This window comes from Prionailurus bengalensis, chromosome E1 (assembly GCF_016509475.1).
Source record: "Prionailurus bengalensis isolate Pbe53 chromosome E1, Fcat_Pben_1.1_paternal_pri, whole genome shotgun sequence".
Lineage (NCBI taxonomy): Eukaryota > Metazoa > Chordata > Mammalia > Carnivora > Felidae > Prionailurus > Prionailurus bengalensis.
Genome location: NC_057347.1, coordinates 54,683,842 through 54,694,145, shown reverse-complemented (window position 1 = coordinate 54,694,145; position 10,304 = coordinate 54,683,842). Strand labels below are relative to the sequence as shown.

The window sequence follows — 10,304 nt, the reverse complement described above, 5'->3', positions numbered from 1 at the left end:
AGGGGCACAGAAAATGTGGGAGGGGGAGTCCTCCTGGGCCACGGGCACCTGCATCTGAGGGGGTGGGGAGTGGGAAAGTGCGCTGGTAGTTCTGCACAGAGGTGGGCACCCAGGGGCCTACACCAGGCAGGAGGTGGGGGGGAGATGGCACCAAGACCAAGGCTGGGAAGAGCTGAGCCCTCTGAGCTGCTGGCGTCAAGGCAGGAGGCAAATGGCACGCGGCTCTGCGGTCCTGGGCCTGGTGGCAGCGGTAGGGGACAAGGGAGTACCTCTGACCCAGGTTACCTATAGGACAGAAGGGGGCCTTGCATCTGTTCAGAGCAAACAGGGCCCCGACTGGCCTCACCCGGCAGCCTTTTACAACAGCCCTCCTAAGGTCTTATACCTGGAGCCGGGCTCATCGGCTGGGGCTCCAGTATGCAAGCTCCCGAAGGCAGACACACTTCTACATCCGGCTGGTGCCCCTCTGTGTCTCTGGCTTCCTGCATCTGCTATCCAGATTGCCCAGAACCCTCACTGTTAGCCATCGACACACACAGGCACCACTGGTGTCCCCTAACCCGTGTGTCTATTCAGACCAGACCTGATGGCCTCTCTAGCCTGTCCCCCAGGATAGTTATGTCTCTCATTGGGCCACACGGGAGAGCAGGAAAAGGGACAGCGGGCTGAAAGGGGCCGGTTCCCAGACATGCAACTCTCCTCCCCAGCCCATCACAGGCACAGGGTCCCTCCCTGCCATCCCCTCAGGCCACATCCCACTCCCTGGCTCCCTGGAAGGAAGTGGCCTTTCTCCTGGGACTCACAGAAAGCCGGACCAGTGTCTTCCCACAATGACACTTGGGAGAGCAATGGACAGAAACGTCATCTATCACTTGTAATCAGAAATGTCTGATACCAGGGACAGCAGCCAGGGTGGGTGGCGGGGGGGGGGGGGGGGGGAGGGGAAGGAAGAGGCCTGTGCAAATTGCCAATAAAGAAGATGATTTGTTTCCTCTTCAGCCCGCTCTGGCCGCTCCTGACTCTGAGTGCCCCACAACTCTCGCTGCTCAGAGACATGGCCCCTCTTCCTTCTGTGCTCTGGTCGGTCAAGGCGAAAATGACGACCCAGCCCCTCCTGTGGGGTCTTAGCCTGGAGAATTGCCTCTGGATTAACCCTCTGGAGGGTGGGGAGGGGCTACAGGGCAGCCCAGAACCCTGCCACCCTGGCTCATCCGATCTCTGGAGGTGAGTGCAGGAGGGGTGTGTAGGGCAGAGATCCGTGTGGAAGAGCCACAGCACAGAAGTGCACTGGGGCAGGGTGGAGGCGGAGGCCCCTGTGTGCCAGGGAGTCTATCTGGTGCCAGAAAGGGTTACAACACAGAGCTTGGCAGTCTGGGGCTGGGGTGGGGGTGGGGGCCTGGGGCCGCCTGGTGATTAGCTATTCCAAACTATGGAAGCAACCCAAATGCTCATCGACTGGTGAATGGATAAAGAAGATGTGGTGTATACATTGTGGAATATTAGTCGGTGATCAAAAAGAATGAAATCTTGCCGTTTGAAACAACATGGATGGAACTAGAGTGTATTATGCTAAGCAAAGTCAGTCAGAGAAAGATAAATATGATTTCACTCATATGTGGAACTTAAGAAACAAAAAAGATGAACACAGGGGAAGGGAAGGAAAAATAAGGGAAAAACAGGGAGGGGGACAAAACGGAGGAGACTCTTAAATACAGAGAACAAACAGGGTTGCTGGAGGGGTGTTGGGTGGGGGATGGGCTAAATGGAAGACCGGCATTAAGGTCACTTGTTGGGATGAGCACTGGGTGTTACATGTAAGTGATGAATCAGTACACTCTACTCCTGAAATCGTTATTCCGCTCTATGTTAACTAACTTGGATTTAAATAAAATTAAAAAAAAAAAAAAAAGAGGCTGCGGCAGGCGGTTCTGCCATAGGTTACGCCCCGGGGTCAGCCGCTGTAAGGCAAGATTCAAAACCTGCTCTGCCACCACCATTTCAGGTGTCACCTCGACACCTGGTGTGACTAGCTTGGAAACAGGCTAGTGGAGAAGCTGGCCCTGTGGCTCGGGCTCCGAGCCCTGGGCGCGGTGGGGGAGGAGGCAGAGGGCTGGCAACTCCCAGTCACTGCTGCCTCCAGCCCTGGATGCTGGTAGTGCCTCTCTGCCCGCCTTCATCCTCAACGCTACATCTCCGGCAAGGTGTAGGACAGGCAGGCTTGCTGGTTCCGGGGTGAGCGGTCGGGACAGCCCTGACGGCGGGAAGGTGTTGTCCTTCCTGCGAATACACATATTTCTGGAGGTTCCCCAAAGGCAAGAGACGGGAGTTTTTAAAGCACACGAATTCGTGGGCAGCCTCCGCCCCGACAGTACAGCTACTGACAGTCTGGAGTCACTGTCTCGGGGGCTGGGTCTTTACGTCAATGACGGCATAGGGCGTTTTCTAGAACTTTCAGGATGGTTACAAAGGCATGGCTGTGGGAGATAAGAAAACTTATCTTATAATCTTCTAGCTATAATTAGGTTTGCATCACCATGCTGTCACCCCACCTTGCTGCCTTACTCAAGTCTATTACCAAAAATCAGATCTACCTCCAGGGGCTAGATGCTGGGTCCTATCCAGGAATGAAGACACAAGAGGCTCTTGGGAGGCAATTCCGGGAAAATTAAAAAGTGGCCACATCATGGGGCTTTAGCTCCTGGATAAGGGCCTGGAGGGGACAGTCTCACCTGGGGGCCACCCTGGGTGAGCCCCACACCCATCGGCCACACCGGCACTGCTCTGTTGGAAGCTCACACAGCTATGTGACTTGCCAGCACGGGAAAGCCGGGGGGGGGGCTTCATTCGCCCCCTGGATCCTGACCAAGCGTCTGCTGGGTGCCAGGTCCCACCCTGCTCTCGGGACACGCAGGCTCCAGTCAGGGGGAAGAGGGCCATTCATCGGAGCAGCATGTGATGAGCACACCGCTCAGAGCTGAGAAGCTCTCTGGAGGGAGGGCACACGATGCCCCGGAGCAGACGCCCCAGGAACAGAGCGAGCCTGGGCTTGGAACACAGTGGGGGCCGGCTCTGGGTGGACGAGCCCCGGCAAAGCTTAGGAAGAGGCGGTGGAAGTGGGAAAGTCCCACCAGGGACTTTCGGCGCCCCCCACCCCAATCCCTGTGAGGACACAGGGTAGGTGCTGGGCTATGTCCTCAGGAGTGGAGAGGGAAGGGCAAATGTTCTGGCCTGGTCTCCAAGTTGGCAAGTTCAAAAGAAACGAGTGATGCCCCAGATGTTGCAATGGAGGGACAGAGAGGGAAGGGGCAGGAAGGAAGCAGGAGAGCCTGGTGTGGGTGGCTCTGATCTCAAAGGGCCCAGGACTGGAGGCACCCATCTGGCTATCTGGCCTCTGCCCTTGTGACCACACCCCCCCATCCCTGGCTCCTCCCTCCCAAGGCTGCTGGACAGCCATCTCCTAGACTGATGGTCCCGTCCCTAGGAGACAGCTGCTCCTCAAACCCATTAGGCCTGTTAATAAATCAAGATGAAATGAGGGTGACAGTCTGTGAGCGACAGACTCTGTCAGGAAGCATGACAGAGGGCAGAGTTCTGAGCATACACGTTGATGCCCGAGACTTGGCCGGCCCCTGCCACAGACACTTGTGCCCACCCGGCCGAGGCCGTGTGGGAGGTGTGGATGGACAGAGGACAGAACGCTGAGAGCTCCCCGACATCTTGCTGACCAGGGCCTGCAGTCCCAGAGGGCAGGGATGGCTTGGCTTCTCTCTGACCCTCACAGGCCACGCTCGGAGAGCCCACGTGACCGGACGTGGGTCAATATCCACATCCGCCTGCACTGGCACTGGAACTCACACTCCGAGGGGAGAGGAGAGGCAGTGAGCTGCCGGGGAGGATTCTGTGGCAGGGAAGGAGGTGAGGGCCTGACACAGGTCACATGAGGAGTGGCTGTCGGCCTTGGAAGGTGCAGCTGCGTGGTGGTGAGACAGGACATGAGCCTTCTCTTTAAACAGTGGAAGTAACAGCCAACGTGAAAAACTTGCGCTTGTTCTGAGTAACTCCTGGCTCAGCTGGGACCACCCACCCATCCACCCATTCGACAAAGCTGTTCCGAGTGCTCACGTGTGTCGGCGCTCTTCTGGGCACAGAGTAAATGCCACCCCTGTCCTGGAGCCTACGGCCCAGAGGAACCAACAGGTACGGGTTGCAGAGACAAATTACAACAGAAGAAAGAATTGGCTAACGGCCACATCAGCTGCAGGGGAGGTGATGAGATCCCTGTCCAGCGCACCTGGGCACAAGACCACCTGGGGTAACAGCGGGAGACCAGGCCCCAGGCCCCGATTCTGGCTGTCACAGTCCCTCGCAGCAGGAGGTGGAGAGGGGCCAGAGGCGGGGCCCCAGGGAGCGTTTGTTTCTAGGCTCCCACTGACGTAGCCAGGGGAGGTGGGCTACTCTCACCCGCTCATTCTGGCAGCTGCTCGGGGTTCCCGTGCCGGCCTCACCACATCCATTCGCCCTGAGCCGCAGCCTGGCCCCCTTCCCACACGTCCGGTCCTTGGGAGCCCTGGGCAGATGGCTTAGAGAGGACACCTCCCTTCCCTTTCTGAGGAGGCCAGGTTCAGAGTGAATTTATACCATGAATGTCCCGCATGACAATGTCAGTGTCCCATCACAGGGACGTTGGTGGCTTAAGCATCCCATCACAGGGATATTGGCGACTTAAGCAGGTGCCCTCTCACAACGTTTACCCAGGCACTGACTCGGCTCTCAAAGGGGTCCGAAGAGAAACACTGCTTTCCAGAGGCAGCCTCCTGCCCCTCCTCTCTTTTGCCAGCAAGAGCCTGATAAGCTCGGGCCAGGAGCTGCGGGGCCTCACGGCTGTCTGTCTAGCCTCACAGCCAGTCTCCTTTCAGAGAGTAGGACAGGTGGGCCAACACCTTTCTGAGCTCCTGCCAAGGGGCAAAGATGGTCCCAATTTACAAGGGGAGGAGTGAGAGACGAAAGCAGTGCTCAGCCTCCCCTGGCTCCCCGGCTCCTGAGTCTGCAACCTCTCTTGGGCCCCTCGCCCTGAGCCTCATTGGTTGTATGAAGCCATAGATGGGTCCAGGTCTCCCGGGAGCCAGAGCTGACTTGCTCTTGGGACAAGCAGGGGTCTGAGGTTGGGACCCAGGGCTCTGATGCATACTTCCTGAGAATCCAACCAGCAACTGTAGTTTACTTCTCTTGGGGCTCTGGGTAGGGGCAGAAATCAGAATGGTCATTAGCCAGCTTTGTCCTCCATGCATCAAACCCATCCCTGGGTAAGACCCAGCCTCTGGGCCATGGTGAGGCTCCCCCTCACTGCTCTTGGAGCGTGGGTGAGGCCTGGGAAGGGCTCCACTTTCCTTACAGAATGCTGGAGTCTGTGTAACACTGGCATGAGCTGGACCACCTGCCCTGGCACCACTGGAATTGGGGAACACGGGGCAGGGCTCTCCTTGCCTGGAGGAGGGCAGGGCAGAATTCTCCCAGGAGCTCCCTGTCCCTCCCCCAGGACTCTCCCCACAGTGGTGCTACAGGCACCCAGGCCCTTCCACAGTCAGCTGCTGTATCCTGCCTTGCTTTGGCAGGGTGCTTCCTGGAGAGCTGCTCCTCGAGTCTCTGACCTCTGGACCTGGCCCCAGAAGTCCCGAGGCTGTGCTGTCCCAAATACCTTGCTGCTCTGAGCTCCCTGAGTGGCTCTAGCTCTGACACAGGCGAGGCAGAGGCTATCCATCAAGGCAGCTGTCAGGAGGACGGCACTCTCTTCTCCAAGCAGAGAATCAACATGCCAGGGCTAATGATAATGAATGGCCGTGCTGTGCCCATCATCAGAGCTGGATCCGGGGAGGATCTGGCACCAGCTTCCTCCTTCACCACGGTGCTGCCCTCGGAGGATGCTGGGGCACAGATGTGTCTCTCGTTAGGCTGGTCAGAGGTTGGCCTGGGCCTCCGGAGACTCAGGAGGGCAGGGAGGAGTTGATGGGGTAACACCAGCCTGCGCTGAGAACAGTGAAAGACCGAGCAGTTTCTGGGCCCTAAAAGCAGGAGCAGGTGACTGGGCATTTGTTCCTTAAGTAACAGGACCAACTGGGAATGGAGAGCTGTTCTGTTCTGCAGGTTCCTGAGACCCACAGGGCTGGGGGTGTGAGTCGAGAAGCCTGGGTGGTGAGCCTGGGTGGCTCAGTCGGTTGAGCCTCCTACTTTGGTTCAGGTTATGATCTCACGGTTCGTGGGCTGGAGCCCTGCATCAGGCTCTGTGCTGACAGCTTGGACCCTGGAGCCTGCTCTGAATCCTGTGTCTCCCTCTCTCTCTCTGCCCCTCCCCTACTCACGCTTTTTTTCCTCTCTCTCTCAAAAACAAATAAACATTTTAGGGGCAACTGGGTGGCTCAGTCAGTTAAGCACTGGACTTCAGCTCAGGTCATGATCTCATGGTTTATGGGTTGGAGCCCCACGTCAGGCTCTGTGCTGACAGCTCAGGGCCTGGAGCCTGCTTCCAATTCTGTGTCTCCCTCTCTCTCTGCCCCTTCCCTGCTCATGTTCTCTCTCTCTCTCTCTCTCAAAAATAAACAAACATTAAAAAAAAATGGAGGTGATCATGGCAGAATCATGGGGGACAGGGTAGGATGGTGCAACAAAGCCTGGCCCAAGACATCTCTCAGGAACACAGAAGTCACTTTTATCATTGTAGAAACCGTATATCCCATCCTGATAACCCTGGTCCTGGGCAGGCAGGAACCTGTCGATCCCCAGTTCTCACATGATTCTCCTTTTGCTACAAGCAGGGGCTGGGATCATACTAGTGACGCTCCCCCTTGCTGGGCCAGTCATAACTCTTCCAGGAACATCCCCTGTTCTGGGCGTCTCTGGCAGGGGCATCAGACCCGGGCTGCTCACACCTGCTCTGTGAACCAAGCGGCTCCCTCTTGCTCCACAGGAGGCCAAACAAGGCCAAGCTGTCCCCACCACTCTGTCACCTGTGGGGACTCTGGGTGCGTGCTCTCTCCACCAGGGGCCAAGACTGCAAAGGAATGATGTTTGGATTTGGGCAGCTTGCACCGGTCCCTCCTTCCTTGGTCGTCACCCTCCCACCTGAACACAGGCTGTGGGTCTGGGTGGGGGCTCCTTTCACGCCTGAGGAAACAGGACATACTGGTCTCTGGCTGGGAGGGGTTCCCTTGGGGAAAAATGAGAAGCTGCTTGCACGGATGTGCTTGTCCACAAACGTCTAGGGCCTGGGTCAGATTTTATCTTAGGTCACAAGACATTCTGTGATTACTGGCCTTGCCTGCGGTAACTCACACAGAGTCACCTGTGTTTCCACCGAAGGGAGGGAATTCAGAGCTGATCTATGTTCCCATGCTGAGCCAGCCCCTGTGCCCTCTGGGGGACTCCAGCTCTGTTGTCCTCATGGTCATTGTCATCGTCATCATCACGGAAGCAGAAGAGGACGCCTGGGTGACTAACTTACAGGACTGAGGCTCTACCCTGTGGCTGAATTATTTACCACAAAGAACTCAGAGCAGGGTCAGTCCCTCTTTCCAAGTGTGCCATGAGGAGGGAGCCCTGGGCAAAGAGCAGGCATTTGAGTCTCTAAAGCTATCAGGTCTCAAGTCCGAAATCAAGAGTTCTGGCCTTTCCATCCTTCCCCTTTCCACACCCTCCCAGCACAGCAAGTGGCGGCCGGGAGACAAGTGTCTCAATTTTTCATCCTTACGTTGTCAGAGCAAGCTCAGTTCGTAACGGCTGGGACAGCGAGACCATGGGGCCTCTGGCTACTAGCCGACTAATCTCCTTCCGAGATTGCAAACATAAAACTTCGGCACTGTCACCTTTCCTGAAGGCCGTTCAGTCCTCTCCTCTTATTGTGGCCTGAAATTATCTCCCCCTCCAACTGCTATGTGGAAGCCCTGACCCCCAAGGAGATAGCTTGGAGATGGGGCCTCTAAGGAGGTAACAAAGGTTAAATGGGGTCATAAGGGTGGGCTCTCATCTGACGGGACCAGCATTCTTCTAAGAGGCGCAAGACATGCCAGAGCTCTCTCCCTGCCCACAGAGAGAAGCCTCCACGAGGAACAGTAGAAAGGTGGCCGTCTACACGCCAGAAGAGAGGTCTCACCATAAACCAACTCTGCCAGCCCCTTGATCTTGGGTTTCTAGCCCCCAGAACCAAGAAAATAAATCTCTACTGTTCAGGCCTCCCAGCCTGTAGTATTGGGCTATGGCAGCCTGAGCCGACCAAGGCGTCTCCTCACCAGCAGCTAGATGCACAGACAAACCAGGATGGAGAAAAAGAGAATGGAGAAAACCAGGAGAGGCCGTGTGCCCACGGGGCGCGTGGTTCCCTGGGTGTGGATGCAAATCCAGGAGCCCCACTAGCTCTGAGACACCTAGGGCTGCCTGTGACGCATGCCTGAGGTTCACTCTGGCCTGTGTGAAGCCCAGTTCTGAGCAGTCACACACCTGCAGCCGCTGTCACTGGTCAGAGACCTCACCCTGCTCATCACAAGCTGGGCCTTACCTCCCTCCCCTTGCCAGTGTCCAGGCAGCTGGCCCGCGACCTCCTGGGTTCGGCTGATGGCCCGGTCAGTGCGTGTCTCAGCCACAAGCAGAGCAGAGCTGTTGGCAGGAAAGGCTGCCCACAGGAGTGGGGGAGGGGGGGACGCGTGTGGTGGCCTTTGCTCAGGGCCCAGCAGGGCTCTTGGGTCAGTCCTGTTAATGAAAGGGGTGATTTGGTGGCGTGGGGCTGGCTTTCCAGCAAACTTTCACTGGGTGCCCACCCTGCCCCGAGAGCAGTAAGACAGAAACTCCAGCTTCCTTTCCTTGAAACTGACCTCGGCGTTTGCAGAGAGAACTTTTAGAAAACCGAGGATGAAGACCAAAATGAAACACATACAGAAAGTTTTCCTGGACTCCCTCCACTGGCTGAGGCACAAGGGGAAGCCACATACTTGATGGCCCAGGAAAGCCCTGGACAGTGGCCCAGAGAGGGTAGGCAGGAAGCACAGGCTGACAGCAGCACGAGACGCTGCCGAAGGCCGAAGCTGGCCGGCTGCTCAAAGGGGGCCGATATGCTGCCTTCATTTTGGGAGGGGGTCCCTCCTGCACCTTTGAGAAGCACTAGTCGGGGGACAGCAGTGAGCGGCTGTGGAGGAATTCACACACCAAACTGGCATGTTGAGCAAACAGGATGTGGGGAACAGATGGCCCAGGCAGAGAAGACCCCTGGCTGCCGGTGGTGACAGATCAGGGCGGTCCCACCAACAGACACTCAGCTGAATCAGTCATGGATCTGCAGGGGGGTCAGCCGAGCGGCCACAGATAATCTGGGGGACAGGTTGAAAGCAGAGCCCTTATGTTCCCCGGTGACGGTCTCCTCCTGGGGACCTTCTGCTTCTCGGGCCACCACTGCCGAGTCCCACCTCTCCCTGCTGGCTCGGTCTGAAGACAAATCTGGGGCACCTGCTGGGGGGAGGCAGGGAACGCTGGGCTGAGGAGCTTCGTGAGGTTTGAGTTTGCCCACAGACGCTCGGAGAGGCTGGCGCCTGACCCACTTTGAGGGGAGCACAGAGACGGGCGCAATACGCACGGTGTTGTTCTGAATACACAATCAGAGGAAGGAGCCCTGTGGGTCCTCGCCAGCCCAGACCGAGGAGGGCTGTTGTGCTTTATTAGAAAGAATCGGGTTTTTAATAACACCAAATGGGGCACCCCAGGCTGAGCCAGCTGTGTGTGTCCCCAATGGGGAGGCGCCTGCAGCGGAAGCTGGTAATGGGGGTTAAAGTAATGATGCTGCCTTGGCCCCTCCAGCTGAAGAGCTCCCTGCCAGGCGTCCCAGGTGGGGACAGTCTAGTCATTTGCTTAGTGGCTTAGGGCTCAGACTCTGTGGCCCCAGCTCCTGGGTCTGTGGGACAGCACTTCCGGCTGTATCTCTGGCAAGTGTCCCCGGGCTACTGACCCCTGACAGAGTGAGAGTCAGGACCTAAAGAGGAAGCCCCGGGCCATTCTGTGAGATGTGCCTGCTGCTCCTTTTTCTCAGGCTCAAGCTTCCTTGAAGGTGGTGAGGGTGAGGGCTGGTGGGGCTGCCAGGGTACATGGGGGACCAGCGCTGGGGTGGGGGTGGGGGGGCTGACAGAGCCAAATGGCAGTGCTTCAAGATCTCACTGCCAGAGCCACAGCTCATTCTGGAGGTGGCTGGGGCCATGTCCCTGATCCCAGGGCCACCACAGATGATGACAGCAGGCCTGCACACCGTGGCTAATACATGAATGCTGACCCAG

General features: G+C 57.3%; 1 protein-coding gene across 4 annotated transcripts in view; it reads right to left on the bottom strand.

Moving 5' to 3' along the window:
* Positions 1-10,304, bottom strand: part of TMEM104 (transmembrane protein 104) — a 59,483-nt gene that overhangs the window by 4,394 nt on the left and 44,785 nt on the right. The window lies entirely within an intron of this gene.